General features: G+C 41.4%; 1 protein-coding gene across 1 annotated transcript in view; it reads left to right on the top strand.

Annotated features, from left to right (window-relative positions):
* The first annotated feature begins 1,664 nt into the window (after positions 1 to 1,664).
* The window catches only part of LOC136964402 (nucleus accumbens-associated protein 2), a 121,118-nt gene continuing 100,719 nt past the window's right edge, over positions 1,665 to 22,063 (top strand). The window contains exon 1 of the mRNA XM_067258511.1: positions 1,665 to 1,854. The gene's annotated coding sequence lies outside the window, so the exon portion shown is untranslated. The remainder of the gene's footprint in view (positions 1,855 to 22,063) is intronic.

The following is a 22,063-nucleotide window of genomic DNA, read 5'->3' as shown; positions in this document are numbered from 1 at the left end:
GGAGGGCAATTACCAATGTCCCTGGACAGCATGGTGGTAATATCATTATGTGTGCTGCCATCACTAAAAACGGGGTCCTCCCTCACACTGCCACACTGGGTCCGTACAACACTGGCCATATACTCACTTTTATGGATGCAATTTACACAATGCGTGTCCCTGATCCAGATCAGGAGCCTCCTAGATTTGTGGTTATATGGGACAATGTTAGCTTTCACCGGCCTGTTCTGGTCCAAAATTGGTTTGCCACCCATCCACAATTTGTAGTTTTGTACCTACCCCCATAATCACCTTTTCTAAATCCCATAGAGGAATTCTTCTCAGCCTGGCGCTGGAAAGTGTATGATCGCCAACCCTATGCCCGCATTCTGCTTCTCCATTGGAACTAGATTTGTTAAGCTTTGGAAAAAAAACTTCTCCTAGTACATTTGTGAGTTTTTCTGGGAGTTTTGGGAGGATTGAGGTTAGCTGAGGGGAAGTTCTATGGGCGTATGTGAAGCCCTCTGTGACATTGCTTGTAAAGGGCTATACAAATACTGTAAATTTGATTTGAAAATATTACAGTAACCATAACAACTTAGTACTGTCAACGAAGAACAAAGAAAAAAAAAACGGGGTAAAAACCCTCTGGTGTGCTGGATCTAACCTTGAAAACACTCCACACCTATGTCACCACAGGCCAATTCCATTGCCAGTAGGAAATATACCCTGGTATATGGGTTTCGGTCATATACCTTCCACCGCCACGCAGAGAAAAACTCTTCAATTGGGATGAGAAAAGCGCTGTACAGTAAAACTTGCTGGTTGATGTTGAACTATTCTCATATACGGACACCACAGTGAAAGCTGACATTCTCCCAAACCACCATTTTAAATAAGTGTGAACAATTTTGAGTCATTGTGTTTTACAGATGACAACTGTGTTGTAGTTGTGTTTACTGTTTGCCGCCTGTGTTTACCCTTTTGCAGCACAAGTGCATCACAGTGCAAAATGTTTTTAGTGAATGAGAATATGTTTAGAGTTTTGCCACGAGTGTCTGATTCGACAAATGGGTTATTTGTTCTTTGTTGACAGTACTAAGTTGTGATGGTTACTGTAAGATTACATTTTTAGCTAAATGCATTTACTGTGTATACATAAACACATTTTTCTTTACATGTAACTACATGCCCTGGATGCTGTGTTCTCAATTTTTTTGTGTTGTGTCTTATAATTGCTCCACAGTGTTTATATATTGATTTGTTGTGTTTATGATCTGAAAGCATTGTTTGATTTAGAGCACAGATTAAATGGTTTAGGGGTGAGAGATTTTGCCAGAAGAGTCAGAAGTTTTGGAAATTGAGTTTAAAGATTTGGTTTTGTGTATACGGTTTTGAGAAAATTGTTTCAAGAAATGTGTTTTAACAATTGTGAAAACTGTAAACCCATTCAAAATCTATAGATGCAATTTCACACGTTTGGACCTACTATGTTCAGCAGTTTGAGCAGCAAGCTGAGTAAGTTAATGAGCAGTCTGATATCTTTAACCCGCCATGATACAGTAAAGCAGTACAGGAACATCCAGCGTGCGTAGTCTGTGTCTTTAAAAAAGTCTTTAGCGAATGAAGAATGGTGTCAGGCTTCAGGCAGTTCATATACCGTTCATGTGAGTGTCGTCCACTTCCTGCAAAGGGATAGAGGCACGCAAAAAGAGAGAGGGAGATGGGGTGTGAGCGGGTTAGATACGGAGAGCGAGCAATCGATGTGAAACCGGGGCCTGCATACGATATAGACGACCCTGCAAACTTTGCATCACATGAAAGAACCCTGTTTTGCCTGACATCACCATTTGACGGAGGAGCGTCAACATTCGGGTAAACATTCGCCTTTAATCTGTCGCTGTGAATTTATTGTTTGATTGTGTGACGCATAAGGTTTGCCATGTTTAATTCCCTCGCAATGTAGATGACTATATCTGTCACATCCATCGGTGTAGTAGTCTACCATATTTTCTAGTGTCATTGCATGGACGTGTGATTCCACAATGCTGCAAACGATTGCATTTCCATTTTAAATGTATTTTTTCCGAATGCTGTTCTTAGCCTACATCTATGCCATATTTCTACTGTATCATGGATTCCCGAAAACTGAAACGCCAGTAACGGAATTCAAGCATTTATTGAAATGTTACTTAGCCTACATTACTTTAAATGTTGGCTAACGAATATGCAGTACCATTATTTTAGTGTACAGTAGTGAATAGGATATAATTTTCAATTGGGACAATTGGGGAAAGTGGTATGACATTGTGTCGGCCGTTGCGTCACTTTAAACTCTAACCAAAAACGCACCCCACTGCATTAGCACATGTAGCCTACACATGGCATACCGAAACCGATCTAGCTTGAAAGAAAACACTCACAAAGAACAGACACTATCCAGACAGTTTAGACCACGTCAGTGTATCTGAATTGAATACAAGCTTATTTATAGTTTAAATAATACATATGTTGTCAAATTATGTGGCTGTTGAAGGCTGTTGGAGGAGGCTTTGATATCTTCTATTTATGGAACAAAGTGGTCATAAACTATTGTATACAAGAGTAGTCTCTCAACCCATTTTCTTGAATGTTCAATCATGTATTTTCTTCAAATAGCAGTTTAGTATTCATGGTACAACACATGAAAGGACTTTTTTGTTTCAATGTATTGTTATTAAATAGAATATGTATGCAAGCTTTTTTGATTAAATATATTTGGGTATTAATATGAGTATATCTACAGCTGTCCCCAACAGTTAGTGTATTATTACCGTTCTCTCCTAAAATGTTGATAAAAAAAACTAATATGTAGCATGGGTCAATATAACATTTGAGAATAAAGTTAAGTGCTAAGTGTTCTGTATATAAAGAGAGTTAGGACAGTTAAGTATTCTTCAGAACTGTTGTTCAGAACCTTAGATGTGACGGCCGTGTTGCCATGCCTGCTTCCTGTGAACTCAGTCTGTCTAACATGTGACTATAAACACACAATGCTTCCATTCCAACTGTACCATACGTGGTGGCCGCCTGGCTGTGGCTTGTGGCGAATTCTTCATTTCCTTATCTAGCCCCCCTCATCTCCCTCTCAATTTATGGCTCTCATAAACACACAAACATACTGTACAACTCAAATTATTTCTGTCCTGATTAATAACCCACACCAAAGACATACATACAATCAAATGCATAATTTTTGCACACACTTTCTCTCACTCTTTATTTCATTGTTACAGTTGATGGCACATAACTCCTTGTTTGACTCCTCTCATGTATTTGGCCTCAATAAGCAAGGCTGCAACACAGCCCGCCACACCTACAGGTTGGGCTCTCGTGTTCTGCTCACCTCAGTGAAATCCTCTAGCTGTCATCAACTAAAGCAGTCAACTCAAAACTACAGAACAAACTACAATGTCAACTATGATCTTGAATTCAGTCAAATCTATGCATTTATTCCTGCCCATCTATAAAGTCAAGATAAACAATGACACCTCTGACAATTATTTACAGTGTTTTTCCTTGTTGCCGAGAGATCATTCAGGGAAAGTGTGACTTTGCCAAGTTCTTATCTTCAATGTTAAACACAACATACGTGGAAATGTGTGAACTTGAAAAACTTTTCTTTTTTTTGTTGAAAAACCATCAATGCCATCTGCCTTTGACTTGGACGCCTGCCAAGTCTGTGATACCCCTCAACAGCTGTATTTGTTTGTGTATGTGTGTGCGCACGTTGTGTCCTGGGATGCCCTTCCTCCATAGGCCCCATACTGCAAAACATTCCACATGGGGGCAAAGGGGGCGGTGCAGAGACACACATACACACAAACATAGGCACACTTTTGGCATGGCATGCCAAGATAGATAGAGGGAAAGCAGAAGCAAGGTTGCAGGGTTCCATTCAACTCATTTCACCTCTCTCCAGATTCCTGACAGAATTCTAATCATTGGACCCTTATCAGCAGGAGGTCGTCACTGTAAAAGAACACAGTTAGGGCCATTGTGACCTCAATTCAGTCACTACTTGAGCACTCTAATATTTTTATATGTTTCACTAGGGGAACTAGTTTTGATATATTTGCAATTATATATATCCACAAGTTGATTAAAAAATATTGTGTTTTCTACTTTTGTGCAAGTACATTGTTTTATTAGACAACCCATATTGGATGATTTGATCTTCCACAGTACACTCACTGTGAAGGAGGCTTAGTGTTGTCTCTATTGTTCTTTGACTCCGTAGCTCTGTAGTGCACTTGATGGGCCTGGGCAGTGCACTACATTACATTACACTACATACTACAAAGGGTCTGTGTGCAAGGGTCCTAACACCATTCAGTTATCTGGCTTGAGTCTACATGGGCCTCTTAAGAGAGAAGGATGGTGAGGTACAATGTGCATGGTACCTAATGCAGGGCAGGCATAGGACATGGATCCCATGCTCCAGGTCTTTGAGTACAGTCGTTACCACAGTTCCTGTTGGTGGGCTATGATGCACATTTATGCCTGTGTGTGTGTTTCGTGTTGGGGGTAACCTCTCAAAGTGTTAGTTTGACTTTAGTAAAGATGGTCTGTTTTCAATAAATATTTATTAATGAATTTAGATTCTCTTGTAAAGCGTCGGTATATTATACCACCACTGTTGGAAACAACATAAGCAGCAAAATAACATAACATAAGTAAAATTTACATTAAACTAAGTATCACGCTTTGACATATTTTTACATTTAGTCATTTAGCAGACGCTCTTATCCAGATAGACGTACAGTAAGTACAGGGACCTTCCCCCGAGGCAAGTAGGGTGACGTGCCTTGCCCAAGGACACAACGTCATCGGGCACGGCCGGGAATCGAACCGGCAACCTTTTTACTACCATTAAACTCAAAGATTTTTGGGCAATTCTGTCCATCTAGATTCAATGTAGCCTTAGTTACTGTATGTATTGTACTGTGTCAATAACCCAACTAATAAAGTCTATAAAGCTGTCACAGTTGGTTGACAGATATAATTAAATGGTGGTCTTAGTTAGCTGGTGGTGGTTTGTTTGGTCAACACTGGATTGTTTGTCATATATTTATTCCCTCTTATGAGCCTGTTTCCTGGAACACGATAAACAAGTAACTCTGCCAGCTAGGAAATGGGGGCAATAATTCTCAGATGACAGTGGGGGCCCGTCAGGGGATGACCCCTCCTCAGTGAAATTTTATAACAAAAAAAAAATTGTAAAATGTTTACATTAAACTTTACTAAATACATTATGTCACCAAAAATGGAGAAAAAAAACACCATGGTACAGCCGAAGGACAGCTAGCCTAGTACATTGACTTCAATACAAAACCTAGGAGGCTGGTAGACCCCACCCTCCTTTAGACATATACATGGTATTCGTGACCACTTCCGGAGGACGTCCTCTCACCAATCAAAGCTTTTGCAGTATGAACTGACATGCTGTCCATCCAATCATAAAATAGTATCCAGAGAGCATTATTGTGGGGGAAAGATTCTTCAACAGCTCTGGGGTGTTCTCCATGTGTTGAGACATTTTGTGACGTTTGTTGTTAGATAAAGATGGAGAGAGTGATAGTTGAGCATTTTAGTAAAATTCAATTTAAATTAATTTTAATTTAGAGGAGATAGAGAAAGTATGTTATTTGTTTTCTTGGTTTTTAGAAATACATTTGTGTCCAGTTACTGACATTTATTTAAAACATTGCCTTGTCATCTTCAGAAGCAGCTTGTACCTAGTGAGTAGCTATCAGCGTGTGCGAGAGCAAGCAGTTTAACCTTGACTGACTAATATTTTCCTCCGGTCCTCCACAATTTTTGGAGTCCCCAGCCACCACTGTCAGATGAGTACTAAGAGAGAAAGATACTAACTGCAGAGCTACAGTGTCACACAGCACAGCAAGAGAGAGAAAGAAAGAAAAGATAAGTGGAAGAGAGAGACAGACCTACAGTCCTTTTTGGGGGGAGGGGGTCTATTAACATTTTCTGTGACCTAACTGATTTGGATCCTTTGGCTCACTTAGTGCCTTCCATGAGCTTGGACAATAAACAGTTAACATCCAAAGTTTCTCAGGAACAATTCAACAATAAAGCCAAGTCACATTGACATGAGCCTCATGCTGAGAATCAACCTGCTCTGAAAAACTTTACTAAGGTATTGTGGCAGTGTAGATTTGTAGTCTAAACTTAACCTATACACATTCAATCTAAAGACACTCGACAAGGAGTTCAAGCAATACTGAAAGTCTTACTTTTCAACACACTCTCTCTCTGTGTCATACTCTCTCTCTCTGTCATACACACAACACACATTTATACACACACAGTGAGATTTCTGGTAAGTGGTTGGTTTCACCTTTGGCATAATGCCTGGCAAGATCACATGGGACGGATGTCACGCCAGTTTGTGTGTGTGTCTGTGTGGGTGTGTGTACAAGTATGTCTGCCTGGGAGGAGGGGGAAAAGAAAAGGAAAGAGAGACAGATAGAACATATTTGCATTGGGCTGTTCAAACTTTCACCATGAATTAATGCGCTTACACAGTGCAAGGAAAGGGAGTTTGATGTTCAGAAAAAGGGATGACAGTAGTTATGATGGTAACAACATGTTTGTACAACTACATGTTTCCCATAGTGCAGTCATTGTGATGCAATAGTTTTCTTTACAAACTCAAACTGACCATAAATGCCTTACTTGCCTTCTACTTAACAATGTGAAGTGTAATTTACAGTATGAAGTGTATGTAAACAAACCTGTATTCACATAATCCTTGTATTTTAAATGCTCCCCTTCTTTTTTATAAAAACATGCCAAATAATTGTCAAATAAGTACTTATAGTCGTACTAGAAGACGATAGAAGTACTTAAGTAGTTTCATCAAGGCATGTATTGAAAGCAGTCATTTTTTCGATTCCTCCCATGGGAGGCAAAAACATGCTTGCTACTAGCTATTCTGTTGAACAGGAACTGGCCACCTTTAATTTAATTTACATATGACGTGAGAAGTATGAGAGCACACCTATAACACATGTTAACACTCCTGTTTGCTCTCATACTGTACAATACTGTATACCATGATAACAGCATAACACATGAATACTGCGTACAATTTTTCTTTTTTGATTACTTTTTGAATTTTTCTAATTTAAATGTCACTGGTTTAGTCATGACATCAGCCACCATTTCTTTGGTGGGACAATACTCAATTGTCACGTTGCCTTTATTGAGTGCTGATCAAATAATATTTTATGTTGATATGTTTACACACTGCTTTTGCACTGCACCACAACATGGTATCTTGTACATTTGTATTTTTTGTAATATTTGTATTTTTTTATTTTTATATTGTAATTTACGGCAACTTATATTTATCCCACTTAGTACTGCTAGTTTATGTACCCTTAGTATAGTTAGTCCACATATTTAAATTTTAGGTATATGTTTATTGTATGCACCTTCCTGCCAAAGCAAATTCCTTGTCTGTGCAAACTTTCTTGGCGAATAAATCCCTTTCTGATTCTGATTCTGATTCTACATCTTTGATGAAACACTGGGTTATTTAATAGAGCAATGGCACCTTTTTACTGGCACATGTGACACGCTCTGGTGAAAAGGGGCGGTTGTCGGCCAACATACGTAATGACGTAATGACGCCGCCGTTGCTTACGGGAAGGTGTTTACGTAGGTGGGCCGATAACAGTAGGCTGTGAGCAAGTGCAAATGCAGCGAGCAGAAAGAGCGTTGTTTGGCAATACATTCAATCAAAAGAAGGTGATTCAAGTCGAGCTATATGTTCAATTTGTAATGCTGTTGTCTCGTGGTAACAAGGACCCCAAAGAATATACATCGCTGCTGTTGAAACATTTGAGAATAAAACATCCTAAACAAATTCAAGAACACGAAAATGCAGTAGGCATACTCAGTCTCCAAAATCCAGAAACTTCAGGTACGGCAAAGGAACAACAGTCACACAAGACGACCATTACCAGCTTTGCTAGCCCTACACCAAACCAACAGTGGGCCTCATATCACCCACGAGCCAAAGCCATTCATGCAGCAATTGGGAAAATGATAGCCATTGAGTTGCAGCCCTATAGCATAGTGGAAGACACTGGATTCAACAAGCTACTCAATGTGCTTGAGCCACGATACAAAATCCCCTCCAAGCGCTTTTTTGCTGACAAAATCATCGCTGAAAAGCATGAGTCCACCACTTCCCGCATAAAAGCTCACGTTGCCGAAGCACAGGCTTTTGCATTTACATGTGACATACGGACTTGTGAGTACACTACAAAGTCCTACATCAGTGTGACCTCACATTGGATTGATGATGATTTTAAGCGCACACATGCGATTCTTCGATGTGAAGCATTCGATGGAAGGCACACTGCATTAAACATTGCAGATGCACTGCAAGAAATTATCAGAGCGTGGGACATACCTATTAACAAGTGTCACCTGGTCTTGAGGGACAATGCTGCAAACATGCGGAAAGCCATGTCCGAGGCAGGGGTTCCAAGTGCTGGCTGTTTTGCGGACACGCTTCAGCTGTGCATCCACGACAGTCTTTTATCACAACAAAGTGTCTCTGACATGATCGCACCGGCCAGGAAAACTGTTGGTCACTTTAGGCACTCTCCAAGTGCTAAATCAAGGCTTTCTGCTTTACAGCAGGAGTTGGGGCTGCCAAATCACCTTTTAATCCATGACGTGTCAACACGATGGAATTCGACATATCTGATGTTCGATCATTTAACAGAACAAAGACGTGCCATAAACATCTACGTGTCCGAGACAGATGGTATGTAACATATTCATGCACAGAAGTGGACTCTGATGGAGGATGTTCTCAAGGTGTTCAGACCCTTTGAGGAATTGACTAGAGAAATAAGCGCAGAAAATGCGTGTATATCCACTGTCCTGCCAGCTGTGATGATGTTGAAGCACTATATCCACAACGAAACAGACAGTCATGGAATCAAGCAGATGAAAACCTGCATGCTGACATCTCTGCAGGATAGGTTTGAGGGAAGTGAGCAGAATAGCCACTTAGTTGTGGCAACAAGTCTGGATCCCAGATACAATACGAAATTTTGGGTGAGTGACACAGAACAGTGCCGATCAAAGTTGCTCGTGCAGGAGGCTGTATCCCGTTTATCTGAATCAGATCAACACGCATCTGCTAGGCCTACTACTACAGCAACTGACCAGCCTGAGGAGGAACAAGGCCCGACAGTTCGCACTAAACGACACTGTTCGGGAATCTGGAGCGGCTGGGACGATCTGTACCGCAGAAATACTGAGGCAGTCACATCGGGTGCTGACGTGGAGATAAGCGCTTTTTTCAGCGAGCCTCTGAATCCTCTTAGAGAGGATCCTCTTCAGTGGTGGAAGACAAACCAGCAGCGATTTCCGCTGCTGCCGAAAACGGCAAAGATCTACCTCTGTGCGCCACCAACCTCTGTGCCCAGTGAGAGACTTTTCAGTACTGCTGGGGACATGCGTTCCCACACTCGCAACCGGCTGTCACCTCTTAATGCAGAGCGTCTTGTTTTCCTGAAAGGAAACTCTCAATTCATGTGAAAGGTTTAAGGTTAATTGTGATGCAGCAGATGTGTGTGTTTAGGCCTACAATATTTAAATGTAGTTTAAACGTTTCTAAACGAAACAACAGCCTACTATCCATGTTTTAGTAAATGTTCAATAAAATGTATTTCAGTTAAGTCAACATATTCTGATAAAAAAAAAAGAAAAACACTTTTCTTTGCATTGTTGCACTTTTATTGAAAGGTTTTGGTTTGTACTTGGGGGTAGCCTACTTTATGGGATTATACATTTAAAAGGCTAATAGTTTGGATATTGGTTAAATCACCAAACATATTCTGAAAAAAGAAACACTTGTCTTTGCATTGTTGCACTTTTATTGAAAGGTTTTGGTTTGTACTTGGGGGTAGCCTACTTTATGGGATTATAAATATAAAAGGCTAATAGTTTAGATATTGGTTAAATCACCAAACATATTCTGAAAAAAGAAAAAGACAAACTTTTCTTTGCATTGTTGCACTTTTATTGAAAGGTTTTGGTTTGTACTTGGGGGTAGCCTACTTTTTCACAGTTAAAATAAAATAAAATGAAAGATACACTGCTGTGGACGTTGTTTACTTCATTCATGTGTTTACTGTGTTAATGGAATGATGATGGGAGTAGGATTCGGTATTTGGCCGAACCCCAAAAATCTGGATTCGGTGCATCCCTAGTTAGATGGCAGGGAGATTGACTCGTTAATATCTGACTCCAATTTAGAAATGTGCAAGTACGTTACCTGTAACCTCGAGGGCTAAACAGTTAATGACATGAAACTCGGACGTAGGTAAAAATCGTCTGCTTGATCAGGGCACCGACCTTAAAGTATGCATACTCACAAATCAGCCGTTTATCTCTACTATGGATATGGATTTAACCACCAGCACAGTATGCAAACTGACCCCCAGAGGCTACGGTATTACCTTCGGAGCATGGAAAGCCTACTGAAAGTGACTCAGATAAGGAAGCAAATCGTGACCAAAATTCAAATGCATTTGCAGAAATGCTTTTTCATTTTAAGAATGTGACTGCATTATTTGACTCATAAATGAAATTAGTAATCAATCATCCTATTTGCATTTTAATTTTCTTCTTCAAGAGTGCTCAATCTTTCACTTAATTTCACTTAATTGTTCATTGAGTGATAGTTACCACTCAATGAAGCCTGTTTGAGACAACAACTATCGGTGTTTCGGATGAAGGCTATCCTGAGATCGCCACTAAAGCACTGAAAACCCTGCTTCCATTTCCAACATCAAGCGGGATTTTCTGCCGTGACAGCAATCAAACAAAATTATGGAATAGGCCTAAACTGGATATAAGGAACGCACTTCGGGTGTCACTTTCGTAGCTTATAGTCACACACAACAGTGGGATTGACGCATCGAAAGCTAGCTAGTAACAATATAACGATGGAAAACCAGGCTAAGAAACGTAAAGATGGGGCTGAAAAATTTAGAGACAAAAATGCATCACATTCACTAGACAGGGTTTGTCAATTGAAAAAACGGCTGTTTATTTGACATAAACTCCAAAAACAATTTTTCGCTCAAATCAGCTGAACTATTTTTCTTGCGCGCTCTGCGCGCTTGCATTAGGTGTGGAAGTCACTAACTAGGATCACGTCAAACCCAGAATGTGCATGCATTAGCAGCGCAGCTGTCCAGGGCTTATCTTTCCTCCCAGTCCGCCTCTGCCGGTCCGTGTTTTACATGAAAGCGGTCCGTGGCACAAAAAAGGTTGGGGACCGCTGCTTTAGAGGACGCATCACAGATCATGGTGCTCCCTCAAATTGTGCAAACACTGTTAGAATTAGCTGAGCAGGTAGAATCTAATAATATATCTGAGTCTGATGCCCGTGACCGAGTAGAACAAGTCATAGAGAGCTTGGCTGCATACTGTGCCGTCACAGATTTACACATCAATAGTAGCTCTGCCACTGTTTTAGTCATTGTTCGACATCAAGTTGCTCAGTCTGTGATGCGTCCTCTAAAGACCTGGCAATTCAATCAATTTCCCGGCACATTTGCAATGTAATGCAATGCAGATGTGCACACCGCCCCCTACCGAACAAGATGGGTAGCTCGGTCAGCAGGGAGCTGAAGAAGAGCGGCTACTGACGTCACTCTGCTGCGCTGCTCAGAATGCTTTTTCGTTCATTTTGCATTTCTGGAAATGCATTTGAATTTGAATTGTGGTCACGATTTTGCAGCCACGTTCTTAAAAATGAAAATACATTTCTGGAAATGCATTTGAATTTGAATTGTGGTCACAATTTTGCAGCCACGTTCTTAAAATGAAAATGCATTTCTGGAAATGCATTTGAATTTGAATTGTGGTCACGATTTTGCAGCCACGTTCTTGAAAATGAAAATACATTTCTGGAAATGCATTTGAATTTGAATTGTGGTCACGATTTTGCAGCCACGTTTTTAAAATGAAAATGCATTTCTGGAAATGCATTTGAATTTGAATTGTGGTCACGATTTTGCAGCCACGTTCTTGAAAATGAAAATACATTTCTGGAAATGCATTTGAATTTGAATTGTGGTCACGATTTTGCAGCCACGTTTTTAAAATGAAAATGCATTTCTGGAAATGCATTTTAATTTTCAAATTTTACATTTCAAATTGAATTTTGGTATCTATTTGCTGGGGCATATTTTGAAAATTAAATCTCAAATGTTTATTTCTTTTTCATTTTAATTAAGTGAAAGATTGAGCACTCTTGAAGAAGAAAATTAAAATGCAAATAGGATGATTGATTACTAATTTCATTAATGAGTCAAATAATGCAGCCACATTCTTAAAATGAAAAAGCATTTCTGCAAATGCATTTGAATTTTGGTCACGATTTGCTTCCATACTCAGAGGCCTTAAAGCATGTTTCAGTACATTATATACATTTACATTTATGGATTTAGCAGACGCTTTTATCCAAAGCGACTTCCACAAGAGAGCTTTACAAAAGTGCATAGGTCACTGATCATAACAACGAGATAGCCCCAACATTGCGAGCAGCTAAAACATGAAGGATACATTGTGGAAAACCAAATAAGTGCCAAAGGGAAGAACCATAACGCATACGTGTGAAATTAGTTCCTGAAAGCATGTGCAAAACGCAAAAGCTTTGTCGCACTAAAATGTGGAGTTAGACCGTTGAACAGTTTCTCTTCCGTTTTCAGCTCAGGTTTTGTATAGGCGGAGCCAAAACCCGATCTATCTACGTCACAGCGACCTATTTAAGTCAGATCACAGACGGTTGCATTCTGTTACTCAGCTGGTACGATGCAAAGACAAAGTTATTAACACATAAAACACTAAGAGACTGCAGGTAGGTATGTTCTGATATCTGCAATTGATTTAGCTAGTGTTGTTGTTGCTAAATTCAATATATTCGAGGGGGCGGAGCTTCACCTCCTTCAGGCGACAATTCCCCCCAGTCTCAAGCAGAAGAGACTGTTGATTTTCTCACAATTTCAAAGCCTAATTTAACATACTTTTTTTTTTTTTCATTCAAATTTGGATGGGTAGTTAACAACACGTTCTTCTGTGGTATGATAAACTTAAAACTAATTTTCATTTCCACTTTACAGCATCTTTAAGTTAAAACCTACTTCGAAAGTGTATGTCTATAACCAGTAATAGCCGTATCAACCCAACTAGATCAAGGTTTTCACCGCCTTAGTGTGAAAGACGTACGTACAAGGAGAACCAGTAACTTAAAATGCACAATGATAGTTTATTATCTAAATAGTAAGATAATAAATACAATAATAATGAAACAATTAAATACAAAACATACCTGCGGAGCAATCGTTAACGAAGGTATTCACAATGAAACTAGGCGCCTAACGCACCGGAGCTTGTATAGTAAACAAAACTCAAAAGTGATCTTCTCCATATATACACCCAAACCTGCATACTAAAATAGGGACACCGGCCGTATGAAAGAAAGGTTGTCTAAGGCATACAAATTCAAATTGGACCATCACCGGTTTACTCAAGGCTGCAGTAGACCAAGTGTGATGCCTTTGCAAGACAAGGGAATATGTAAACACATGTTGGACTACTGCATGCACAAACTCTGTAAACCCTGTATGTATGAATGCCCACAGACAGAATTGGCTGGATCCAAACGCAGAGGTATTTATTGGAGGAAAAAAGGGAAAGTAAACCAAAAATCAGTTACAGGTACAGGCAGTGGCGGCTTGGAAACCCCCGCAGCCCCCGTGAGGCAGGGCCCCCACACCCTAAGGGCCTGCCCTGCATAGCAAAAAACAGACTAGGTCTATATATATATAAAAGTTTTTTAGGGCACTCATATATGGCACTCATATATATATATATGGCGCTCATTGAGAGCCCCAACTACCGGGTAAAGGAATCCCGTAATGTAGGCAACGTAACAGATCTTCATCCACTTCCATGGGCTAAATAGTCTCAAAATCTCTAAATCTGGCAACAATGGCTTTTGTGTATCTTACATGCACTACTACACTATTACGCCTCTTGAACGTGCACATAAAAAAATGCTAATCATTACGTTTTGCTAGATGACGGTAGAGACATAAGTAAAAGAAAATATGCAAGCGGTGCTCAAAAGCGCAGCAATAAACTGTTGTCTGAACAAGCTCGAGCAAAACACTCAAAGATTACACACTTATTTAGACCAGCCAGAGAGGAAGCTATCATCAGCATCTCCACCAGGGTTGCCAGGTCTGTGTGACAAAACCAGCCCAATGGCCAATCAAAACCAGACCAAAACCAGCCCAATGGCCAATAAAACCAGCCCAAAAACCAGACCAATATCAGAACTCAAAATATGCCCCTGCCAAACCATAGACACTGCTTTTAAAGTCCAACAGCATTGCTATCATTGCCAAATGTATTGTAATATCTACAAAGTAACACCAAATGTTTAGTATGCCAGCATTAAAAGCAGTTTTCAGGAGGTTTTCTCAGGAGACTGAGAGCATTAGGCACGTGTGCACATGCACAATGCGTGGGTGTATGAGGGCTTGTCCCATGTCAATGTGTGTACGTGCTGATCTGGAGTCAGTATGGTAGGATTTGGGTATAAATAATTTCATTTAAAATATGTATTTTTATTTAAAGATATTAATGTAATTTGCATGCAAAATAGGTCTACCCGAACCAGCGGACAAAAAATTCAACCCGCGGCAACACTTCAAAAGTATCCCAATTCTGATCTCCACAGACGAAACACTACCGCAGCAGCAGGTAACTAGCAGTAGCACGTCTTCACCAGCAATCAATATACTTGCTTACTTATTGTCAAGAATAAATGTTTTCCTTTCCCTCAATTGATTGTGTGTTATTTCAGTGTCGGTGCTGAACTATCAGAAGGCTATAGCGCTGTCTTTGGTTTTGAACAATGACAAATAGGCCGCTGTTGTGCTGACGGAATTGTGCTTTTGTTATTTTTAAACTTTTTTATTTCTCTCTCACATTGCTGAATATATACTACAGTTAAAGGTAGACAGCAATCAGTCTATTGGTAGTGGTATAAGATAATAGATGGAGATGGATTTTGAGTGGATTTAGGGGAGGGGCCTTGAGCTCCGACTTGCGGGGAGGCCTCTGCAAAGTCCCGGCCGTTAATGGGTACAGGTCCAGGGGTCTCATTTATATTTATATACGCCACTTTCCACGCAAAGGTTGTGATTTATAAAAAACAAACTTGACGGGAGAATGTGCGGTCCTTCACGCAAACTCTGACCCTCCCGTAGGCCTACGCACATTTTGGAAGCAGTTGGAATTGGCGACGCAGATGACCGTACTGTAGTCAGACTGCAGAAAGTGAATATGGGAAGAACATTACTCCTAATATTTATATATATTTTGTTTTCCTTACACACGTTTTTTTCACTCGGTTTCATAATTATCATGAAGATTAAATCCAGCAGTGTTATTTGCGCTTGTACTGACTGATAATTGTTCCATAAACACCTTGTACAATCCAACTCAAATTTTAAATCAAAATTCAGCGCTGTATGTATCACCATCAGATTGTCCACTACGGGATGTAGGAGGGGGAGATGCCCGAGCCCGACTGCATGGAATACAGGATAACATCACATATCCTAACTTTAGATAACTGCAGAACACATTGTATAACAAAATATATTTCTTTAATACTGTGCATATATCATCATATGTCAAAAACTGGAAATAGTCGTTAAGATCCCGCGCAATCGCTACACTCTACGTCCTCGTTATCAGTCCAGACTTCAATAGACTACTTGTTCATAACAAAACACTTTTGTTTTCAAATTGTATCTCGATTTGCGGTATCACTGTGAAATGGGCGTGTTCAGGGCGGGGTAAAATGCAGATTCACGTACGCACACTTGTGGGTAGTTTGTGATTTATAAAGGGAACATTGCTTACAGGTGTGCGTACGCACGGTTTTATAAATCAGACTTTTTTTTGGGCGTACGCCATTTTAGGCTTTTGGGCATACGTAGCCTGGCTCTGCCCTCCTACGTACTTCCGCTCAATTTTGATTTTGCTTCTGTACTAGGTCTGGCCATGAGGTAAGTAAGTCAGATGTCTCCGGTTAATTTTCTACCGGCCAATCAGCGAACAGAGGGAGTGGCTGTCGTGCGCTAGTTTGTGTTGTAGTTCCGTAATGGCGGCGGAGAAAGATGCGAGCGAAGCCATTCGGTCCATTGTGGCAACGCTGCCGAATATCCATAAGCTAAATCAGAATCAGAAAGGGATTTATTCGCCATGAAAGTTTGCACAGACAAGGAATTTGCTTTGGCAGGAAGGTGCATACAATAAACATATACCTAAAATTTAAATATGTGGACTAACTATACTAAGGGTACATAAACTAGCAGTACTAAGTGGGATAAATATAAGTTGCCGTAAATTACAATATAAAAATACAAAAATACAAATATTACAAAAAATACAAATGTACAAGATACCATGTTATGGTGCAGTGCAAAAGCAGTGCTTTAGGCAATAAGTCATTTGAGTCAGTGTGGTCCCTTGGCCTTGTTGAAGAGGCCAACAGCGGAAGGGAAGAAACTGTTTTTGTGGCGTGAGGTATTGGTCCTGATAGACCGCAGCCTTCTGCCGGAGGGGAGTGACTGAAACAGGGAGTGTCCAGGGTGGGAGGAGTCGGCCACAATCTTCCTCGCTCGCCTCAGGGTCCTCGAGGTGTGCAGGTCCTCGAGGGTAGGCAGATTGCAGCCAATCACCTTCTCAGCAGTACGGATGATACGCTGCAGTCTGCTCTTGTCCTTGGCAGTGGCAGCAGCGTACCAGACGGTGATGGAGGAGGTGAGGATGGACTCAATGATGGCTGAGTAGAAGTGCACCATCATTGTCTTTGGCAGGTTGAACTTCTTCAGCTGCCGAAGGAAGTACATCCTCTGTTGTGCTTTCTTGATGAGGGAGCTGATGTTCAGTTCCCACTTGAGGTCCTGGGAGAGGATAGTGCCCAGGAAGCGGAAGGACTCCACAGTGTTGACTGGGGAGTCACACAGGGTGATGGGGGTGAGTGGGGCTGTGTTCCTCCTGAAGTCCACAACCATCTCCACTGTCTTAAGAGCATTGAGCTCTAAGTTGTTCTGGCTGCACCAGGTCACCAGGTTGGCCGCTTCCCACCTATAATCAGACTCGTCTCCACCAGAGATGAGCCCAATAAGGGTGGTGTCGTCCGCAAACTTCAGGAGTTTGACGGACGGATGACTGGAGGTGCAACTGTTGGTGTACAGGGAGAAGAGCAGAGGAGAAAGGACGCAGCCCTGAGGTGATCCGGTGCTGATGGACCGGGAGTCAGAGACTTGTGTTCCCAGCTTAACGCACTGCTTCCTGTCAGACAGGAAGTCTGTGATCCACCTGCAGGTGGAATCAGGCACGTTCAGCTGGGAGAGCTTGTCCTGAAGCAGGGCGGGGATGATGGTGTTGAAGGCAGAGCTGAAGTCCACAAACAGGATCCTGGCATAGGATGCTGGGGAGTCCAGGTGCTGTAGGGTGAAGTGGAGGGCCATGTTAACTGCATCGTCCACAGACCTGTTGGCTCTGTAGGCAAACTGCAGGGGGTCCAGTAGAGGGTCAGTGATGGATTTAAGGTGTGCCAGCACCAGGCGCTCGAAAGACTTCATTACCACAGAGGTCAGGGCGACGGGTTTGAAGCCAGAGCAAGAACAAGTTTTGCTGAGTTTTGTTGGTGGCCATGATGTTGTGGCCCTCCTCCCCACGGGGTTCAGGAACAGTTTGATTTTCCAGCTACGGCAGCTATCTCTGTTACAGTAGTGGTGAAGGAATTGGCTAAGGCGAACGCTATAGTGATTGTGGTTATGAGATGTATGAGAGTCTGGTTAGGACCAGGCTAATGGGACCGTAATTTGTGCAGACAAACACAGACTACATACGAACCATAACAGCTAGTACCACCACTCTAGCATAATTAGCCTAGGGAAAAGCCGGCTGTACCATGATGCAAATCAAATCACATTATGCATGATGCACCCACAACTCAACTAGAAGCTTAGGTAAACAACAAAGTATTTAGTGATCCTAAACTTGTTGTTTATTATATTGAGAGGCTTCTTCAACACTTTAACTTTTGTAACATGCAAGAATATGAAAACAAAAAAAACAACAACAAAACATGTGGCTTCTAGCGGACAATATGGAATGCCGACATGAGTCCCTTTTAACTGGACCGTGTCACATATAGACAGTCATTGGATGTTTATCAATCCGAAGAACGCTAGGAAAGTACTTGCGTTGTTGAGAAGAACGTTCTTGCCAAGCGTCCTTGCGAGAACGGTCTTCAGGACCGCAAGGACGGAGAATCAATTGAGATGCAGGTTTTCTTGTCTATTGCGCAATACCCTGGACGCGCTAACTAGGTTATTGAAAAGTCGGAGCAAATTTGCAAATTCTGTTTCATCAATAAAATAAGCGAATTTTCAGCGACTACACTGCCCATTCTTCATCACATTAGAATTCACAGGCTGATTTTCAGGTACCGTTTAGTTGAAATATGAATAGTAAAAACTTAAAGTTATGAAGTTTGTCCGCCTCTCATGACATCTTGCAATGACTTCTGGGAAATCAAATGCGTTCTCGCTGGCCAAGTCACCATCCAATGCATCCTCGATAAAAGGGGCGGATCAAGAACATTTCCGGGTATTTTTGGCGTTCTTGGTGATTTGTGTTCTTTGGATTGGAACCGTACTTGGGCAATGAAAGATGACGTCAAACGAGTTCGCAAGAACAGAGAAACACGTGGATTGATAAACAGCCAATGTCCGTGTCGTTCAACAACTGGACCAGATACATGCATTCCTGCGTTGTTGCAGCCAGTGCCATATATTCTGCTTAACAAAGACAAATCCACTGTGGACTGTTTCTTAGATTTCCAAGAAATCAGAACCAAAATCTGCATCTCGTTCCCAAATGCATGCTATTACTTATGCAAAGGTTCTGTTGCACGGTTTATGAAGAATGTATATTTTTGGGGGCAAAAAGGGCCTCTAATGGTAGCTAACTAGCTAGCCACAGTAACAAATGTTGCAAATGTCACAAAATCTCAAACCTGTGCACGTTTACCTACAGTAGTTCAGTTAGCTTCTGGGAGATAGCTATCGAGCTAAAACTGCAAAAGACAGCTGCAGAAACACCTAGCAGTCCCACACAGCAGTAGTTAGCTATAGTAGTCAATTACCCCAAGGATCAGGTCTGAAGCTAGGAGCAAAACGGAATTTGGAGGAATACTACAGCCAGAGTTGTGGATAAAAAACAATCCCCTGCTGACATCGAAACCCCCTGCTAATGAATGCGCGCGCACTTTTTCTGCTTTGCTGCGACTCGCTTGCTTGTGGAGATGTTTGCTATTCACTTCGTTATCAATCTAGTCAAAGTTTCATTGCTCTTACTGCATGAAAGCATTCTTTCTTTGTGTGTTTAAAGACAACAGTAAAAATAATTAACCACATTTTATTATAGAAATTAATTTGTATTCATATTCCCATATTCTTGCCTGCTGAAAATCAGTACCCCTCCATATCTTAGACTTTAGGCTTTAGACTTTATTGTCCCCAAGGAAAAAATCCTTTCCACAGCACTGTACATGTCAGACAACAACAGCACACAGTAACAACATACAATGACAAACAACAGTATACACTCTGGCCAGTTCAGCGGGGACTTTTATTAAATGTATTTATCTATGGCTGTGGGGATTAGGTTTTTCCCAAAGCGAGCCCTTCTGCACCTCAGTGCTCTGTACTTGCGCCCAGAGGGCAGGTGGTGATTGAGTAGGTGTGTGATTTAATCTGCCATTGATGTTGCAATGCGTGGAATGGCCTTGTTGTTTAGCTCTGCAAGGTCGGGTGTGGCTAGACCGATTACCTGGCAGCGGTGTTAGTTAGTGTGTGCGTTTGGCCCGATCAGTAACGGATAACATGTTAAAGAATCTTGAAACTAAAAGGACTGGCACACTTGAGAATTATTTTGGTAGCTCATGTTGACCAATAGAATATCACAGAAAAATAATTTAATTTAGCTCTAGTGTCAAAGGGAAGAAAATTAGAAGGGGGCGGCACATTTCGGCACTCATATTCTTGCCTGCCGAAAATCAACCCACCTCCCTGTCTTGAGACTTCAACGTCTGGCACACTTGAGAATAATTTTGGTAGCTCATGTTGACCAATAGTGTTCCACAAAAAGTATTTCACTCTAGTTGCAAAGGGAAGAAAGTTGTCGGCGGGGGGGGGGGGGGGGGGGGGGTACATTTTGGCAAGCTCAAGTCATTTTGTGACTGCTGAAAGTCACTCCCTCTCCTTATTTTGAGACTGAAAGGTCTGGCGCACTTGAGAACACACCCAGTTAGTTAATCCCTGCTAGACAGCGTAAAACTATAGAAGTCAAACCTACTATGGTAATTTGTGTTCTTCATTCCTTTTTGTAAATACAGTGCAGTAATATTACTCAGCGTGATGCTAAACTGCACAAAATATTTACTAAAAAGGGGTTATTCAGTATTACTGATTTGCCCAAATCTCCTAAACTCTCATCAAATGACGGTGCCGGTACTGGGTCCAGCTCCTCTGAAGGGGACGGTGAAACCCTGGCTGCTGGTACTTCTGCCTCCCCCGCTTTGATGAGGAGAGCTCTCTCCCTGAGATTGTGCTCCACACTGCAATCAGTGGGGGCGTCATTCTTTCGGAGGAAGGCAACCCTTGGTCTTGGGCCAAGCACCTGGTCTTCCTCTGTAAAGGCAATTCTGTTCAACTTGTGAGTTTGCCTCACCGCCTCTTGCCAGCTTGCAGCATCTCAAGAGTGTTGATTGGCATGCAGACACAAAGCATTCCTCAGGTAACTATGTCTGCAACTTTCGGATGTCTAAAGAGGGGTACAACGTGACCCAATGGCGTTCAAGTGTCAATTAAGTCTGCTATATCCGCATCTAGCAATGCCGGCGCAAACCAACTTCAATGTGTTGGTTTCGAACTAAGGGTCTTGATGAAAAATAAATCAAAGCCCGACAAACCTATGCACTTCTCATACGCCACAACCGATGCCACGCTTGAGTTGGTAGGATTTACGTTTGGATGTTTGAGACAAATATTCTGCAGGTTGCCATGTTGAGGACTCACAAATGTGGAGTAGGACCCACAAACGCACAGCTGCTTCTTCTTTGGCGCTACCTACACGCTAGCAACCCCACAAATCCCAAGCCCATCATGATCTTGGATGTCCAAAGTGGATCCTGTGTATATGATCATGTCCTACATATAGCCAGTACATCACAAAACAAATTCCAAACCTGTGCTGTACATTTTTTAAACCTAGCCAACCCATCCACAGCATCAAGGATTAAAATAATGTCTAATCTCTTCATCTGTCTCTTGGGATCGACCAAAATTGCTGCTGTGTGATATATTTGTTCTGAATGTTTGTGCAAAAGATATTCATTGATATGTGATATCATTGATATGATTGTACCCTGTCACTACACTTTGGAAAGGCTGTCCAAATCAATAAAAGGTTACTGTGGTAAAAATAAAAACATGTTTGTGTTTTATTTATGGATTGTAGCAAATCTGGGGTTTAATTATTATTCCAAATTTCCAATATTCACATATAAGGTGGATTGTGGATATGACACATTATCGTAGTTTAGCTGACAATAAGATAACTTGTAGTCTGCCATGATGGTTTTGATCAGTACTCAATGCATTGTGGGTGTCAAAGATGTTGGAAAGGCAAACGTCAACGAGAGAACCTACTTTTCTCATGAGAAAAGACTGAGGTGTATGGGGGCAAGTAGTACATCTTCATCAAGGAAACATCTTTGTTGGGACACAAAAACGATTGCCGGGTCTTTTGGATGTATATTCTGGGCAAATTGTGAGGATGTGCTTGTGGCTGCCCCAGCTACTCATAATCTCCTGGGGCCTCATGTATA

The sequence above is a fragment of the Osmerus mordax genome, chromosome 20, assembly GCF_038355195.1.
Source record: "Osmerus mordax isolate fOsmMor3 chromosome 20, fOsmMor3.pri, whole genome shotgun sequence".
NCBI lineage: Eukaryota > Metazoa > Chordata > Actinopteri > Osmeriformes > Osmeridae > Osmerus > Osmerus mordax.
Note: the sequence above shows the minus strand (reverse complement) of the source record. Positions and strands in the feature narration are given on the sequence as shown.